General features: G+C 40.7%; 1 long non-coding RNA gene across 3 annotated transcripts; it reads right to left on the reverse strand.

Annotated features, from left to right (window-relative positions):
• Nucleotides 1-1,978: 1,978 nt before the first annotated feature.
• On the reverse strand, nucleotides 1,979-16,845 carry LOC110222361 (uncharacterized). Of its 3 annotated transcripts, XR_013484850.1 has the most exons (6): nucleotides 16,628-16,845; nucleotides 8,475-8,651; nucleotides 5,316-7,027; nucleotides 4,632-4,803; nucleotides 2,385-2,543; nucleotides 1,979-2,260 (listed from the first exon to the last, which is right to left on the reverse strand). It is a non-coding gene; the product is annotated as an uncharacterized LOC110222361 (long non-coding RNA). The 3 variants fall into 3 exon arrangements; XR_013484849.1 differs by having other exon boundaries at nucleotides 1,979-2,543; XR_013484851.1 differs by lacking the exons at nucleotides 1,979-2,260; nucleotides 2,385-2,543 and having other exon boundaries at nucleotides 4,008-4,803.
• Between the last annotated feature and the right edge of the window lie 2,466 nt (nucleotides 16,846-19,311).

Below are 19,311 nucleotides of genomic sequence, written 5' to 3' on the forward strand. Positions count from 1 at the left end.
CTCTATCTACTGCACCACCTAGCTGCCTGCTTTATATGCTTTGTGGATTAAAGCAAGTTACTCTCTCTCTCTCTCTTTCTCTGGGTCCCAGTTCCTCCATCTGATAAATGAAGGGACTAGAAATGTCTACCAGGTATATTAGTCTGCATGGCATCTATCTCTTTATCTCCAGCACTAATCATAGTGCCTCCTGCACATTATATGCATTGGGTATCTACCTGCTTCATTGGGTTCTGGGGAAAGTGCTCGGCAAACCCGAAAGTGCTGCATCTATGGGAGTCATGATTCACAAAAAAAAAATATCGACTTTATTGTCGATAAATGGAAAAGAACACTAGAGTTGGAGTCAGAAAATCTGAGGTAGAATCCTGGCTCTGCTTTTGATTACCTGTGTGGCCTAGGGTAAGTTCCCTAATCTCTCTGGGCCTCAGTTTCCACATTCATAACCCAAGGGAGAATAGGACTGGTGATTTCTGGGTTCTTGTCTAGCTCTGACCCATGAATCAAAAGGTAAGTCCTGGACTCAAATGGACTGGGTTCAGTCTTGAAGGTTTCTCAATTACTATGGCTTGTTTTACTTTCACCTAGAGAAACTCTCATAACATTTGTGTTTTTGGTTCATTTCTAATTTGCCTCAGAGGTATTCAGTTCTTCTGAAAGAATTAAGCGCATGACGCATGAAACTTAGGACAGGTTTTTATCAAAAATGCATGTAAAGAACAGAGAAGGGAATAGTATCCTAGGCTGGCTATCAAGAGAACACTTATTTCTCTGGTTTTTCACTGGTGAGATGTATTTCTTCCCTCTCCACCCTCACCCGGTTCAGTCACACAGGTAGCCTACAAAACCTAACATCAGCTAATCATGCTGGTTGCTTGCCCTGCTACCTTGAGTCCCAGGGCTGGTACTATAGCCACTGTTCTCTAGGGTGTGTATTCCCCCTTCTCCCTCTCACTCCAGTGGCTATCGTGTTCTGCATGGTACAGCAGAACTAGTTTGGCTCGGAAAGACTAGTCTTCTAGCAGCCACTATTTTTACCCACTGATGCCAGCCAGCACACATTCCTCATTCCTGCCATTGTCTTAGTCCCTGTATTTCTAGCAGCCTCTACCCTGAGTGTTTTGTCTTCATGCACACTTGGTCCTGTGGTATCATCGGAAAAGATGCTCTGGTCCCCTAGGAATGGCTCAAATTCTCACAGCACAGGCCTGCTCTATGACATCCTAGAGTTCTGCGAATGGAAGGACTCTTCCAGTTTCAGAGCCCTGTGGTCTTGGGTTATAAGGTTCCTTCCAGCTCTGACATTCCGTGTTCTCTGATACTATGTCCCCTTCCAGCTCTGACACTGTATGTTCTAGGATTCCAAAGCTCTTTTCAGCTCTGACATTCTGTGTATGTTGTGATTCTAAGGTCCCTTCCAGATCTAACAGTATATGTTCTGTGATTCTAAGGTCCCTTCCAGCTCTGACATTCTATGAGAGTATTTTTGTGTTCCAGTCTGTTTATAACAGGTCATTTGTGCTGGAAGCAATTAGGTATTCTGTGTGTGTTTTCCCTTCTCATACTCAGTTCAAACTAAACTCCACGATGGGCAGTTTTTTATTTTTTTTCAAGGCTTGGTCCTTGGCATTGGGTTAAGGGAAACAGACCAGGAAAATGTAATAGACATAAGCCTGAAAAGCAGCCTTCACACTTTGAGATTTCCAATTGCAATTACCTTCTGTTTGCTCAAAGCCTAGCAGTATGGTGACCTTTGAGGCTGCCCATCCTGTGATGGCTGGGCTGAGAGATGAAGTGTGTAGTAGCCTGATGGTGGGCGTGGCTGGGAGCGCTCACCAAGAAGACTGAGCGTCTTGTTACCCTTGTTTTTTCCGTTGTTCATAACTTTGACATTCTACTTTGGCTAAAATTTGTCATGTTGTGTCAGAGTCCAAAGATATTTTTTTCTCTTTTCAATTTTATAAAAAAAAATTCCTGTAGTTGCTACTAAGTTATGACTATTAAAAAACACTATATTCCTATTAAAAATGAAGCTTTGATTTCTTAAAAAAATTTTATATGTTTTCAAGTAACTCAAAACAGATGAACAAACTCACTTAGCATGAAGGTTGTCCCCAGTGAAGAACTTTTAGTTGGGTAAATTGGAGGGAATCCATGCTTTGGAAGTGAAGGCATCAGCAGGGCTCTCACTGTGGGCAGGGAAAAGGTGCCACACTGAAGTGTGAAGATTCACCAAGGGAGAGGAGTAAAGTGCCAAGTCCTGAAGAAAAAAAAGAACTTGGTTTCCTTGAGGGACTGTCTGTAAAAGCCCCTGGTTACTAATGTTGGAAAAAAAAAAAAAAGAGGTTCTAAAAGTGTTTTTTCTTTTCCTGCACGTAATGTACCCACTGCAGGGTGTGGGCTGATCGAGGCCATGGACACAATCCTATAGGCACCTAAGCAAACTGAAATCATTTGGCCGTCTTTCACAGGTGAAGCTATTCAGCAGACTCCAAAGAGCCCTCACACAGAGAATTCCCATCCGATATGCTTATGTGGGGTGCCTGAAGGAAGAGAGAAAGCATTTCTTAGCTTGAGAATTGGTCCATAACTGCATGCGGCCTCCTATCCCTGTCACTGACTGTTGTAGTGTGCCATCCCTGACATTAATTAGTCATGTGGTCAAGGTTTAGTTCCTTAAGTTTTCAGGGACTGGAAATCATGTCTACAATACTCACCTCACGGGGTTGTTGCAAGGTGTAAATGAGCAAGCATGGGAAAAGGGATTTGTAGACTTTAAAGTTCTATATAAGTGACAGTTGTGTTAATATTGTTGTTATGAGCAAGGTGATGAAGTGGATAAAGCACTGGGTCTGGAGTCAGGAAGACCCAACTTCAAATTCAGTCTCAGACATTTACTAGCTGTGTGATCCTGGGCAAGTCACTTAACCTCTGCCTCAGTTTCCTCAACTGTAAAATGGAGATAAAAATAGCACCTACCTCACAGGGTTATTCTGAGGATCAAATGAGCAGGCATATATTAGCACACTGCCTGGCACATGACAGGCACTTAATAAATACTTGTTTCCTTCTCCCTTCTCCTATGTTATTACTATGTAATTGAAAATTAAAATACTTACAATTCAAGAGCCAAGTATTCAAAATGAACTCATGACATGATGGAAACAACTCTGACCTTAACCTCTAGGGAGCAGGGATTTGTATCCTGGTTCCCTATCACCACCCATCTGAATCTCAATTTCTTTCTCTGTAAAATAGGGATAATAATTTTGCACAACTGTTGTAAGGAAAACACTATGTGAACCATAAAGTGATATAGACATTGAAATCATTACTATTAGTGAAATAAATTATATTTAATATTGCCCTGTTACCTGCTTCCCATTAAAGTGAAAAAGTTTCCCTCTAAAGAGGGAAGATGGATTGGCACTGGCTGCTCTCAGCTGCAATCTACCTTGAGGAATGCAGATGGAGAATGAGGAGTGGAATGGAAGTTCCTTCTAGGAGTCATTCAACTAAAGAAACCACTGCAGTGGGAGGGCAGCCCATTATGGGGATATCAGCTCAAGTATGGGGTGAGGAAGATTTTGAATTTCATCCTGGACAATGACCTCATTTCTCTCTCTCTCTCTCTCTCTCTCTCTCTCTCCCTCCTCCCTCCCTCCCTCCCTCCCTCCCTCCTCTCTCTCTCTCTCTCTCTCTCTCTCTCTCTCTCTCTCTCTCTCTCTCTCTCTCTTTTTGGTGAGGCAGTAAGGGTTAAGTGACTTGCCCAGGGTCACACAGCTATTAAGTGCCAAGTGTCTGAGAGCCAGATTTGAACTCAGGTCCTACTGACTCCAAGGCCGAAGCTCTTTCCCTCATAACACTAGGAAGTGTCAGAGCTGAGATTCAAACCTAGCTCTTTTGATTCCTGATATAGTGGTCTTTCTGCTAGGCCATCAAGCCCAATCTACAAGTAAATTCTATATAAATTAAGAGGAAGTAGGGAAGAAAAACAGAAATCTATATTTCTTGAGCAAGTTTCTTCCTACTTTATTTTGCAAGTATTTATTTTTTTCATATATTTATTTTGCAAGCTGTAACTTAGACGGTAAGCTAAAACTAAGCAGACTAAGAAAAACTAAGGGGCTTTTGGAGAAACATGTTGAGAATCATGTCATCAAAGTCAGCCCAAAGAGGAGTTGCCCTTTTGATGCACCAGGGAATGAAGTGGATCATTTTCTCAGACATTTATTACTCTCTGGCTTGATTTCTTCTCTAGCACTCCCCTCCTGTTCTTCCTTTGGAGAAGATATTTAGGCTCAGTCTACATGGGTTGGGAGAGGGGGGAAAATAGATTGCAAGCTTTTATGCTCTCCTTGGATAGATCTTAGGTGGGAAAGGGATCAGGCCTTGGATAAGAGCTTGAGGTTCTCCTTCCCCCCAAAATGACAAAACAATCAAAAGTGAGCTTGAATTCAATCATATCTCCTAGACTACTAATAGAATATTTGTCTGGTGCTAAGGAGAACAGAGTAGTAGCCTCCAATCCCAACCTTCTGTTTTCCCTCCTGGCAGGAATGAAAATCTCCCTTGGAGCCATACACAATGACAACTCCCTTGCTGTACATGTGGGGGCTCCTCTTTCTTACATTAGGTAAAGGTTGGACTAGGTGAATTCCAAGGATCCTTCAAACTCTGTGATTCTGTGATACATAATTTCTCTTTTGGTCATCCTGGGAAGGAGAGGCAGAAAAGCTTAGCCATAGACAATAGGACGTTCTTCCTTTTCCTTCTCAACTGGAAAGGTGTTTCTCATGCCAGCTGAAATGAAGAGAAAGAAGGGTCAGCAAATCTTTCTGCCTGATGTACCTATTATTTTAATACACAATAAATATATTTATATTTGTATAATATAAATATACTTCTATATTATATTCTATAATACAAATATATCTAATACATTTTAATACATTTAATAATGTATCTATTTTAATTCATCAGTTCAGTTTGAGAAAGGTCTGCTAATATGAAAGGGAGGTAAGAACCAGGAATTGTTAATAAATTAAATATAAACTACATGAAGGGCTTTTGATGCCAGCTTGATCAGAAGTCCTGATCATGATTCTAAGATAACAATTCATGATGAGTTAGAAAGAAGTGTTCTACTCCAGTCTGGAGAGAAAAAAATTAACCAATGATTTTCCAGTTGTGTCAGATTTTTCATGACTCCTTTTGGAGTTTTCTTGGCAAAGATATTGGAGTGGTTTTTCATTTCCTCTTCCAGCTCATTTTACAGATGAGGAAACTGAGGCAAACAGGGTTAAGTGACTTACCACAAGTACTATGTGTCTGAGGCCAGATTTGAATTCAGGAAGAGGAAGAGTCCTGATTCCAAGCCTATCCACTATGTCAGCCAACTGCTCAAGCAATAATTGATAATAGTTAAATATTAGCAAGAAAAGTACCAAATTATACTTATGTACTTATTTTCTTTAAAAAACACTCTCCAATCTTTGGGAATCTTCTCTTCTCTAAGACATGTTGACAATTTATCTCTCAGTACTTTTAAAATTGTGATATCTCACCCCGATTTACTCCATATGTGTTTGTTAAGGTCCAAGTCATTTCCCCCAATTTAATATTCTTGAGTGTTACTTCTTTTTTAAAAACAGTTTTATTTATGCTTTTTTTTATTTATGCTAATACCAGTCATAACTTACTTCAATCATCCCTCACCTATAGAACCCTCTCTTCTAACAAAGTAAAATTGCCAAGCAAATACAGTTGACATAATGATCATACCTGATGACACATGGAACATTGCACACTATATTCCCATCAACCTCTCTACTGAGGTGAGGGAAGTATATTTCATCATCTGTTCTTTGGAACCAAAATCTGCCATTTCCTTTAATATGAGTTCAGATTAATTTTTAATTCTATCTTAATCTACTTTATTGTAGTTATTGTATATAGAGGATTTTGTCATTTGGATTAACCCACAAGCTTTTATTATGTGCTTACCAAACATTGTGCTAAGTACTAGGGGTACAAAGACAGGCAATAATGATCCTTTCCCTCAACCTCCACAAGTGCCATAAGGTCCTGTGCTAGTGCTTCGACAGGGTGCCCAGTGAGTACACCTACCCGTGTTCTTCTGCTCTTGCTGTGACCAGGGCTGTATGGAATGCCACTGGCAGATCATCCTCCCCAGCAGTTCCTATGAGGATGAAGAGAAGCCCAACTTCTTGGACCTGTAGAATGTGTTCACTTGTGCTGATGAGAACTCCCCTGGTGCTTGCTGCTTCCCAGGGAGGGTCAGGGCAGCTCAGTGGCCCTCTGTGGCTAGGTGGTATTGGGCAGGGTGTGTGTGTGTGTGTGTGTGTGTGTGTGTGTGTGTGTGAGAGAGAGAGAGAGAGAGAGAGAGAGAGAGAGAGAGAGAGAGAGAGAGAGACAGACAGACAGACAGACAGACAGACAGATAGACAGAGACAGAGAAGGCAAGAGAGACTCATTCCACATACCTAGTAAGTTACTAAATCATCATTTCTATCTCCACAACATTAGATAGATAGATATTTATATATACATGTATCACATATAATATATACCCAGTATATCTAATACACATAGGTGATAAATTATATGATACATGTGATATATAGAATGTGTATTACATATAGGAGACAGAGACAGGAAGAGACAGAGAGAAAGAAAGAGAGACAGAGAGAGACAATTTGATAGATTTTATTGCCATTAAGAGGCATTTCCTGGTACAAAATTGGGAGATTGGAATAACAAAAGAGATTTTGTTGATTTACATTTTATAGCTTCCCAAAAACAGAGAGAACACATTAATCCAGACCAATACATAGTTCCATCGAAGCTGAGGCTGTCTTGGTGGTAGAAGACTTTTAAATGATCTAGAATGGTCTTCTGGGGCAGTTATCTCTGGCATTCTCTCCCTCTTTCCCACCATTCCTTCTAGCAGTAGGTTTGAAAGGAAGTCCATAGCCTTGGTGTGGGGTTGAGTCAAGGATGTAGACTAAAAAGTGTGACCCACACAAGAATGGGGGTCAGAAAGAGAATGTAATTAACTCTTCTGGTAACCAACACTTCACCTTCTATTTCAACTCCTCCTAGATATACACTTCTATGACACTTTTAAAAAGATTAATTAATTTTTAGTTTTCAACATTCACTTCCATTAGCTTTTAAGTTTTAAATTTTCTCCCCCTCCCTCTCCACCTCCATCCTTAAGATGGCATGCAATCTGATATAGGCTTTACGTATAGATTTCTATTAAACATATTTTCATATTAGTCATGTTGTAAAGAAGAATTAGAACCAATAGGAGGAGCCACAAGAAAGAAGAAACAAAACAAAACAAGAAAAAAAAAGCAAATACTATGCTTCAGTCTGCCTTCCAACTCCATAGCTTTTTCTCTGGATGTGGATAGCATTTTCCATCATGAGACTTTTGGAGATGTCTTAGATCCTTGCATTGCTGAGAAAAGCTAAGTATGACACTTTAATATCACCAAAATGTTCTCCTTACAGCAACCCTGTAAGGTAGGTAGTGCAGGTATTATGATTCTCATCTTATAGGTGAGGAAATTGAGATTCAGGGGAGTTGGGTAACTTAAAGATAATAAACCTTTAGAGTTAAAAGGGATTCTTGCTCAGTTTTGTGCCATGAACCCCTTGGGCAGCCTGGTGAATGGATCTCTTCTCAGAATAACATTTTTAAATGCATGAAATAAAAAAATAGGATTACCAAAGAAACCCATTACATTGAAACAAAGATACAATTTTTCCCATCTAAGTTCATAGAACCCCTAAAACCTACTCACGAACAAGGGTTTGTGGAGCTCAGGTTAAGAGCTCTGGTCTAGAGAGTCAAATGGCTAGGGAAATAAAAGGATATATTTGGACATCAGTGGGTAGGCAAAAAAAAACGGTGGGTAATTAGATTCAATTAGATAATTGGGATAATTTAATTTTTTCTGGATTGGCTTCTATTATCTTCTGCTCATATTAGGACATAGCAAGAATGTACTAATTACCAATCAAAAGCAACTGAGCAGCTAGTATCATTCTATCGGGAGGAAAGGGACTCCTACCACTAATAAATTAAGCTTCTGATCAGGACCTCTGAGGACCCAGGCCCCTACTGCAGTGAACATAGTTGCAAAAGGGCATTTTGTCAGAGCAGTTGCCACTAGTGTTAGCTGAAAAAGCTATCCAAAAGGAACATTTCGTTTTTATCTGTTTCTGGGTTTTGTTTGTTTATTTTGGTAAGTTCCAAATAACACCTATGTATGCATGAAATTCAAGTTGATCTTTTTCTTAGGCGAAATTATTGGAAGACTTTATTTCTACTTTCCAGATCATGAGAGGAAATTTGGTTTTCTCTTGAAATTGTAGAGAAAGTGCTTCTAGGAAGAAATAAAGGAGAAAAAGTGAGTGAAGAGGCAGAGGAGTAATTTTACCTGTGTCGGGAGGTTGGGGGGTGGAAAAAGATAACATGGAGAAGGAGAAGATGAACCAGTGTTAGGGAACAACGATGAAGGGTTGTTCCAATCCGTTGAAACGGTTTGGGGAGATTTCACAAAAGAATCGGAAACTCTGTCCACTGAGCCATCTAGCTGCCTCGTAATCAGACTTCTCTGTAAATGCATAAAGCCACAATCATACCTGTCAGTTCTTTCTGTATCCCAGGATGTAATATATCTGAGCCTTTACTGCAGAGCATGTTAACCAACAAAATGAAAGGGCTTAAAGAGATACCTGGACATCCGAAGTAAAGGGACGGAAGAAATAAGAGAAAGTTACACTAGGGCTGCAAATGACTCCTCCACATCAGGGCGGTTCTATATACCAGGGTAGCCCATACCTCTGCATTAGGGCCAAGGAAGGGATACAACCAGGTGCTTGATGATGCAGTTGGGGGGCAGGGATTTTAGAAGGAGGGTTCTGCATCTAGTTCAGCTGCATCTGACTGATTTCTCATACGTTCCAGGAAGAGACGCACCAGAGACTGGTTAAGAGAAAGCATTGATATGGATAAGGATCGGGGGAGTAGACCTTGGATTTGAGTGGTAACTGAATTGCCAGATAAGAGAGCTCCCTCTACCAATGCATCTTGGTACCTTATCTGCAACTTGTAGTAATAAAGAATTTCCTAGCTCTCTAGAAGTTAAATTTCTTGCTCTGGGTCACAGAGTGAGAGATGAGACTTAAAGTCAAGTCTTCCTGGCCTATGGCTAGGCCTGCTCATTGTCTGCTGTGCCGTGACACATGAAAGTTTCTAGAAAACAGGTGATGTTAGAAAGGAAACAGGAGGTGTGTCCAGAGCACAGGCAACCTGTTTCAAGGAAGTTTTGTTCCTAAAAATTAATGTTTTTGCCTTTTTTTTTTTATTATCACTGATGCTATGAATCAGATTTAGTCCCATATGCCATTTATCTGAATCAGTGTTTTCTGACCCAAAAGTGAAGAGATTTGCTAAAAGATTTGCAACTGAGGGCATGAGTGAGTGTGAAAATGACATGATCGCAAATAGAAGTTACTCCAATCATAGTAAATACTGGAATAAATACTAGCAAAATGGTACTTTAATAGGAGAAATTGTTTCCAAAAGACTGATATCGCTATAGGGGAAAATGGTGATTAGTTCAAATTTTTAAACGATTTTTATAGATGAGTAAAAGGGTCTGTAAAAATAATATCAGAAGTACTAAAGCATGTATTAGCTGAGGCTAGGAGAACAAGAATAACAAAGAAAGGGTTGGTTTTGCTTTGATATTCTTTTTTTTTTTAAATGCTGTATTGGGGGTAATAGGAGGACCAAGGAGGAGGTAGGGGTGCTTCTCAGGAGAGGATTAGATAATGATAACAGAAGACGGTGAGAAGGCTGAACTAGTCACTCTTGTTTGGCTTTTGTCTTTTCTTCCAAGGAGAATGATTTTTGGGCTGGTATAAGGAGAGGGCAAAAATTATCATGGGAAGTGAAAGCTAAAGCTAATTGAAGAAATGGTTCTTCTGCCTTACTGCTTTGAATGAGTTTGTTATCCGGCTCAAATGAACTACATGCAAGGGTAGAAGTGGAGCGACCTACTGGCAACTTTTGAAAAACTGGAGACTTGGAGAGGTGACACAGGACTCCTTCAGGACAGCAAATGCCTTAATTTTGAAATGTCATCCCCAGCAAGGATCTCCTGCCCTTTGCTAGAGCTCTGGGGTGTGGGTTCAAATGGACCAGATCTGCTCTTGGCAGCCTGATTTCAGAGGCTCATTTTCTCTCTGTAGTTAATTACTTTAGTCTCCTTCTCCCAGAGACAGTATAGCTACATGACCCTTTCCAGGTTCTAGGGCGTACCCCAGAGAGGCTATGGGTTGGCTTTTCTCCAATGCTGTTGGTTTGTGTTTTTATGTGCTCCCCTCACTGTTAGCTGCAAGTACTTAATGTCCCAGTTCCATTTAGCTAATTAGCACCAATTACCTTTTACGAAGGGAGATTTACTTTATAGATATAGCAAGAACAAGAATACAACCTCCCCCCCTCCCCTGGCAATACTTGGGGGAGCATTTCCTTCATTCTACCTCTGTCCTGTGGAGAGCAGGCTCCGAGTTAATAAAGTTTCTCTATAGTGTTGCCCTCCCAGAGCTCACTTCCAAATTCTGCAGAGAAGTGGATGAGTGCTTCTCAAATACCACTGGCCTTCATCTTGATGTTTTTTCCTTGGGGCCTTGATGCTGGACTGTCTGTCTACAAAATCCCAGCACGGACTCTGCTCCTAGACCCCAGTTAATTTGCTTATCTTGATCCTTTGAAACTCATAAGGTCATAGCCATATCCAAACTGCATCTAAAAGCAGGAAAGGATGGATGCAGCAGAGACAAAAACCCCAGCAGGGCCATGGACTCTGTGTGCCCAGCTCCAGGAAAGAGAAGAACAATGACTTCAGTGGCTTTTAGCAGCTCGTCCTTCTTCACCAATGGCTGAAAAAGTCCACAAAGAGCCTATGCCAAGAGAATGGCCCCAGCTAACTAGTGCCTTTAGTTTAGTTTAGTTTTTTTCCTACTGAACGAAATACTCAGCATAGAATCAATAATCAAGTGGAGGAAAAACTAATAATAATAGTAATGATAATCACGATGATCATAGTAATTTTCATTCCATCGCTCCCTTAAGGCTCAGAAGTTCCTTCAGACATAGACCCAGAAATTCTAGGAAATACACAATTTAAGTTTGTTCTAGTGCATTTTTTAAATATACTGCAGCCCAACTACATAACCAATCAAAAAGGTCCTTCTTTGCTATGTGGTTAGTGTATCAGAACCAGTTGCTAAATGTCTGCTAATGTTCCAGAGTCCATATGAGGATTTCATCAACACAGCAGTTTTTAAATGCTCATAAAGACTGGGTTCACTGGTTGGTCCTAGTTACTTCTTGTTGGTTTGTGCCTTCTCTCCCCTCCCTACATTCCCTACCACACCCCCCAAGTGTAATTCCAAGTAAATTTCCAAAATAAAGCTTAATCCCATGTCTACATTTCTCCAAATATAGGTAGCAGGGTCTCCAGCTCTGAGTCACTCAGTATACAAGATAGGCAATGGGCATGAGGCAGCCTTTATTTCACCCACCACAGAAAATATACACGATATGAAGGATCCCATGACTAAAACAGAAATGAAAAGCCCTCAAATAGTCCATCACATCCCACCTCCACTAGAAGGCAAAGGCTGTTTGAGGACTGCCTGACAAACTCTCCCCATCCACCTTCCACCTGCACTACAACTCATGGCAATATCATGGGAGATTGACAAGGCCTGGATCTACTGGATCTCCATGTTGAGGCTCCAGTCCTCCATCTTCAGAGGCCATGTTGGTGGGCCTCTTTATTTTCCAAAGAGCACATTGTTGAAGGAGTCTTTTTGTTTCACTAGGAGATCCAGACCTTGAACTTTGGATCTCTATAACTTAACATTATCCATGAAATAATCCACAAGACTGGGGAAGCCCATTTCCAGGAATGGCATATTCCATCAATAAATGCTCAAAAACTGATAAGAGGAAGATGGCTAGGAACTGTGAGTCCAGACACTTCTCTCTGAGGCTCACCATGTGCTTCTCCTGCAAGTCACCATTTTCCACTCAGGGTTAAGAGAGGGAAAAATCTCCTTTATATTCCTCCTATTTGATCTAGTCTGAAAATCTAAGGGACAGAAAGTAGGCAAAAGACATCTGTTTCATAGCTTGCTTTAACAGACTGTAGGAAAAGGATGATTCCTAAGAAGAGTCTGTCTGTTCTTACTTTCAATCACCAATCAATTTGGAGGCAACTCCAGTCCCTAAGGAACCAATCAGAGGAGTCTCTGTGTTCACTCGGTAAGTTCCAGGGCACATGTCTACCTCCATGAGAGATGCCCTACCCATAAAAGTCCACACTTTGTAAACTCATCAAGTTGATTAGGGGACTATTTATCAAATTAGTCTGGGGCTTCCTGGATCAACATCTCCTTAGGAAAAAAAAAAAGGAAATAGAAACCTATTTCTATCAAAATTCTAGAATATATTGTTAAATTTATGGTTTTTGAACATTTAGAAAAGGGGAAAAGTGAACATAAAGGGCCCACATTGCTTCATCAAAAACAAGACATACTAAAACTAGCCTCATTTCTTTTCTTGACAGGTAACTAGATTTTAGATCACAACAATGCCACATACATAGGATTAGAGCATCATAGATTTCGAGCTGAAAGGGATCATAGAGATCATCTAGTGTACATTTTACATATGAGACTTCAAACTAAAAAAAAGATTAAGTGACTTGCTCAGGGTTACACAGCCAGTATGTGTCAAATTGGAGCCCAGGTCTTTCTGACTCTGAGGTCAGCCCTCTATCCACTATGCCCTATTTATATTTTTAAAAAGTGTTCAATCAAGTGTTTCATGCTATGACCTTGTTTACTTTGAAAGGTGGGAAGATTTGGAGTTCCCATTGACCCTGGTAGCAGTATCCACCTGAGCCAGTAACTATATGCCCAGAGCAGCTGTGGCTTATGGCAGCATCTGCATTGGGAGCTAAGAGACACATTGGAACACTTGGAAACTAGACCCTAGATATGGAAACAGATAAACCAGACACGTGGAAGAAAGGAAGCTCAGGATTCTATAAGGGCACTGATCCTCAGAGCCTAGCAGAGAACTGCCACTAAGGGAAACAATGAGATCTCCACAAAAGGAGAAAAAGACTTCCAGAAATCAGAAGCTTTGAGTTTACCCTTTGGTCACATGGACTGTCTAATTTTGAGCCCACTCAGCCCAGGGACCTTGTGTGTATAGGGAGAGAGCATATCTATCATTCATTTTGATGGATATTTCTATAACAATTATCTTTACTTTGCCACCTTTGCTATAAAGGCAGCCAGATGCCACCATGGATAGAGTGCTAGGTTTGGAGTCAGGGAAACCAGAGGTCAAATCCAGCCTCAGGCATTTAATAGCTGTGTGATTTTGGGTAAGTCACTTAGCCTGTTTGCCTCAGTTTTATGAACTATAAAATTGGGATAATGAAAGCACCTACCTCTGAGGGTCATTGTGAGGTTCAAAATGAGATAGTATTTGTAAAATGCTTATCACAGTGCCTGAAACAGAGCGCTGGTTATTATTATTTTAAAAAGCTAATTGATGTACACTGACTGTTTGAAATGGGAAGCACACCAATGGGGGCTCATAACTAACAGTACCAGAAACCCTAGTAATTCTCAGAGTTACTTAAAAACCCTGAGTTAGTTGTTTCAACCATTGTCTGGGTATCTAGCCTGTCAGTTTCATTGAGAACTAGTGGAATGATCCTGGGTGGTGAGGGTTGGGGGTGGTCCTGCTATGTCATGATAATAATAGCATCTACCTCACATGGTTGTAACGATCAAATGAGATAATATTTGTAAAGCGGCTGGCACATAGTAGGTCTTATATAAATAATTATTCCCTTCTTCCTAGCACTATCCAAAAGCATTGTAAAGGAGTTTTGAACTGAGTATTTATTTAGCTACAGGTTTCATCAGGTGCCCTTCGAGTTCCCTTCAAACTCTGAAATTCTATGATCTTGTAGTCCTACTTACTTATTTTACTGATGTAGAAATCCAGAGAATAGAAGACCTGTGACTCCAAACCAAGTCCTTCAAAACTTCTGCTCTTTTTACTATAATCAATGCAACACAGATGCAAAATCCATAGTCTCAGTCTATCAATTGGCTTTGATTATCTACTCTTAACAGGTCTCTTTTCTATACTACAGCATGCCTGATAAATGGTCAATCAGATTTTTCAGTAAGATCTCTAGCAAATGGGAACCCACTACATTTCTTTGTAAATTTTTAAAATTCAATTTCATTATATTTTTAGGTCCAAATTCTCTCCCTCCCACCTCCTTCCCACCCCACCATGAGAAAATAAGAGAAATAAAATCCACTACAAATATGCCTAGTTAAACAAAACAAATTCCCACTTGGTCATGTTTGCAAAACAAGACTAAATTAAACTAAAATAAGCCTCAATCTGCATTCTGAGTCCATCACCTCCCTATCTAGAAGTATGCATGGCCATCTCAAGTCGTCCTGATCTATATCTTGCCACTGGACCCAGATGGCTCCAGAGGAGAAAGTGAGGCTGGTGACCTTGCACAGCCCTCCCTCACTTAAGCCAATTCATTTGCAAGTCATGACATCATCTTCTTGATGACAAACGAAGAACAAACTATAACAACAGCAGCAACATCTAGAAGCATGTACCATGTTTCGTCCTCTGGAATTCCTTCCGGGACAGTTCAATCTACTTTTCAGTAGCTCCAACTGTCTGTCAGAAAGATTTTTCTATGTATTATGAGCCAAAATCTGCAACTTTTACCCACTGCTCCTAGTTCTGTTTTCTGAGGCCAAGTAGACACTCCCAATATGTAAGTGTGAATGCTGGAATTTGAAATCTAGTCTCTTAACTCTGAACTATAAATCTAGCACTTTTCAAGAAATATGCTTCTCTCTAGAATGTGTATTGATGGAATCGAGAGAGAGAGAGAGAGAGAGAGAGAGAGAGAGAGAGAGAGAGAGAGAGAGAGAGAGAGAGAGAGAGAGAATAGTTAAACTCAGGTGCTTCATGGATAAATTCCTGGATCTTAGTTCAGCTGGGTAGAACAGTGGGCCTGAAGTCGGGAATAGACCTGAGTTCAAATCTGGCTGTGTGACTCTGGGCAAGTCACTTACCATCTGTCTGCCTTAGTGTTCTCATTTATTAAATGGAGATATTAATAGCACTTATTTCACTAGGTTGATGTGAGGATCAAATGAGAAAATATTAGGTATTACATAGTATTTACATAGCAAAGTACTATGCAAACCTTAAAGCATTCTGTAAATGCAATTATTCTGAAGAATTAAAGTAAAAATTCCAAATATGGTAATAATAATGATGATACTAGTAAAATATTTTAGCTATTTGGTGTTAGGACAATAGAGAATAGAATGTCCAGAGGAATTAGATTCTTAATTGATCAGGCCCACTAGAATAATTGAACTTCATGTTTCTTAATTTCGTTAAAGGAAGACATGTTTCACTTAAATAAAAATTGAGAGATTTTCTGCTTAGTTGTCAATATTCCCAATCAGCCTTAAAAGTAGCATTCCCCTGCCTTCTTTTCACTGGGCCAGCACCGGTGGTGGCGAGTGGAGAGGAATGTTGATTTGACTTATTTTACTACTGCTAAGGGTTTCTGAGGAGAGAGGAGGGGGGGCTGGAGGAAGGGGGGGGAAACCAATTGTGTGGTCACTCTGTAGATCCAAATATGGCATAGGAGACCAGTGGAAGTTGTCAGAGTGTTTAGACTTGGACTGCCTTTGTCCCCATGGATGTCATAATCACCATTCTCATCAAAACAGTAGAACTTTGGGGAATCATTTATTCCTTTTAATAGTGTGCTTTATATTGTATCATAGTTAGCCATTAATTTTTTAAAAAATATCCCTTGTATTCTGATAACATTATTCTTTTTTAAGATACTTTCACACTCAATGTTCAATTTTGATGCTCTGTGAGGGAAAGAGGCATCAGGAAAGGCTTTATGCAAAAGGTAGTGTTTGACCTTATTTTGTAGAAAATAAGGGCTTCTCTGAGGTGGCAGTAAGCAGGGAGAGAATATTATCTCCACTGGGCAGATAAAGAAAGCAAAGAGCAGAGATTCAGTAAAATGAGGTTGGACTAGATGATGCTAAGGCCAACTCCTGCTATGACATCCTGTGTTCTATATGAGTCTCAGGTCCCTTCCAGTTCTGACAGTTTTTGTTTCCTGTTATAAGATGCTTTCTATTTCTAATATTCCATGTTCTGTTTTAGAGTCTCCTCCAGCTCTGAGATTATGTAGTTCTGTCCATGGGATCATAGATCTCAGAGCCTCCTTACTTGGCAGATAAGGAAACCGAGGCCAAAGGAGGGTCTTAGGTCACACTCATATAAGCATCAAAGGCAGGATTTGAACCTGGGGCTTAGATCATAGATTTAGAGTTGGAAAGGGTGTCCCTAGAGGCCATTGAGTCAGATCTCCTAATTTAAAGATGAAGAAACTGAAGCAGTAAAGTGACTTACCCAGGTCCCAGGTAGTAAAACAGGTGAGAATTTGAATTCAGGTCTTCTGACTCCTAACCCAGTGCTCTTTTCATGGTGCCTCCACTCTATGAGTCAATGGAGGGAATCTGGAGAGAGAGAGAGAGAGAGAGAGAGAGAGAGAGAGAGAGAGAGAGAGAGAGAGAGAGAGAGAGAGAGAGAGAATGATATTTAAACTCAGGTGCTCCTCACTGGTATAAATGAGTCATTAGAATGGCAGGGTAGAAGGTGAAGAAACAGAAGGAAGGGAGAACTGAGGGGGCTGAGACTGTTGCTCGTAAAATATGTTCTCAAGGAGCCAGACTGAGTCATTAGTACTCAATTCATATTTGCCCTAGGAGTCCCAAATCTTAAAATTCCCCCACCCGCAGCTGTATCTCCAGCTCTGTCCAAAGGACATGATACATCCTGTTTCCTGAGTGACTCACCAAGTCCTAGCCCTAGAGGTTTGGGGGGGACCTGTGAGACATCTTTTTGGTGCAGGCCTTAGCTGTGCGGGTGGATGACTCCAAGTTAAAAGTACTAAGCCAGTTGGTGACCCTACAGTTCTATGAAAAAAGGTCAAAACATGGGTGTCTGCATCAATCCCCGATTTTTCATGGGGAGAACAATTAAAGAAAATCAAGAGGGAAATTACCCTGTGTCCAAGTCCAAGTCCACTCAGAAGTTGAAGGGGGGAAAAGGCTAAAACCCCAGCCCCTTGGGTAGTTTGCCAAGAAATTCACATTTCTTTTTGGAGCTTGGAAGACTTGATGCTTTGCACACAGAGGCAAGAAAACCATTTGTCAGCCCCTTCCTCTCCCCGTCCTCCTATCTCCTCCATTGCCCAAGTCTCTGGCCTCTTATTCCAACCTGCTGCCAAATATTGGGAAACACGTCTCAGCTTTAGATTGATCTCCATTGTCTTTAGTCGCCAAATGGATTCTTTCAGCACCTTTCCCCAAGTTCTCTCCGAGGATCTAGGGGCCAATGGGCAAACCAGAGCCAAATTCCTTGTAGGATTCAAAACCGCTACTCTGCAATCTTGCGGAAAATCGGGTATTATTAAACAACTTGAGTTTCTGGGACACTCATTTTCTCAGATTTTTGCTGTCTGCGCTTCCTCACTCCCGACCTTGCTGGGTTGTGAAATGATTGGGTTTCCTAAGCTCTTTGGCTCTACCATAAAAAATTTTGCCTGTCACTGAACTTCTTGGTCTATTCTCTGTGGTTTCTCATCTTCTGTTTCCATTAGGAATTTTGCTAAAGAAAGAGACATTTAAATCTCATTGTACTGAACAGCTGGGGGTCATAGCAATGGGTCTGGGGTTTTCTTAAAAATGGCAAGAATCTGAGGGAGGGGGTTAGCATAAACTCCCCTCTTTAAATGCTGATAGAAGTTGTAGTGGGAAGAGCACTGGATTTGGAATTGGAGTAACTGGGTTCAAATCTTATCTCTGCTACTTACCACCTGTGTGATTCTGGACAAGTTTCTTATTCTCTCTGAGCCTCAGTTTACCCGTTTGTTAAATGAGGAGAGTTAGAGCAGATGATATCAAAGGTCCTTTATTGCTCTAGCTTCCTGTTTCAGTTTCTTTATCTGTTAAAAGAGAGATTTGAACTAGATGAGTCCTTTCCAGCTCTGAATCCCATGATCCTATGACTAGGAGAGTCTCCTCTCAGATTCCTTTACTGTGTCTCTTGCATCACTTCCTTTACTAGGCAGACATCCTAATTCAGGCCCTTATTACCTAAGGAGGCAGCATGGGGTATTGGAAAGGGTAATGGTGGATTTGAGGTCCCCGGACTGTGGTTCAAATCATGGCTTTGACACTTAGCTGGGTAAGTCACTTCTATTTGGGCCTCAGTTTCCTCATTTGTCACATAATGGGGTTGGAATTAGATGAACTCTTAAGATCCCTTCCAGCTTTGCTTAGGTTAATAAAAAAAAAGTATTATTGATGCCTTTTAAAAATATAATATTTGTTTCCAGAAATTGTTCCCACCCATCTCCCTTTCCTCCTTCAAAGGAAAAAAAAATCAGCGAAACCAACAAATGCAATGAATCTACCTGATGATGTAAATACTATTCTACACTCAAATCTATACTCAAAGAAGGGAAGTGCATTTCATCCCCTGTTCTCCAGAACCAAGATTGGCACTATAATTATTTAAAGTTGGATTGCCCTAAATTATTAGAAGGGCAGCTAAGTGGCTCAGTGGACAGAGTACTGGGCCTGAAGTCAGAAACACTTGAATTCAAATCTAGCCTCAGTCATTTACTAACTGTGTGACCCTGGGCAAGGCGCTTAACCTGCTTGCCTTAATCCACTGGAGAACGAAATGGCAAATCATTCTAGTATCTTTGCCAAAAAACCCCATATGGGGTGACGAAGAGTCAGATGTGACTCAGCAATAATTATTGGCATTTTCCCTGGACTCCCCCCTTGCACTTACATCGAAGCCTCTCTTGTTTTCTTACTTATTTGTGTAATTGTACCGCTTGCCTCCTTCCCTCCCCCATCAGACCTTAAACGAACATCTTCAGAACAAGGCCCATTTCATCTCTGCCTTTGAATCCCTAGTACCTAGCTCAGGGTTTTGCGTTTACAAGGCTTACTGAATGGTTGCTGAATTGAATTTGTTTATTTAATTGAATATTCTCCTAATAGGTCTCTTCACCTCCA

This window comes from Phascolarctos cinereus, unplaced genomic scaffold, assembly GCF_003287225.1.
Source record: "Phascolarctos cinereus isolate Bilbo 61053 unplaced genomic scaffold, phaCin_HiC Scaffold_2;HRSCAF=192, whole genome shotgun sequence".
Taxonomy (NCBI): Eukaryota; Metazoa; Chordata; class Mammalia; order Diprotodontia; family Phascolarctidae; genus Phascolarctos; species Phascolarctos cinereus.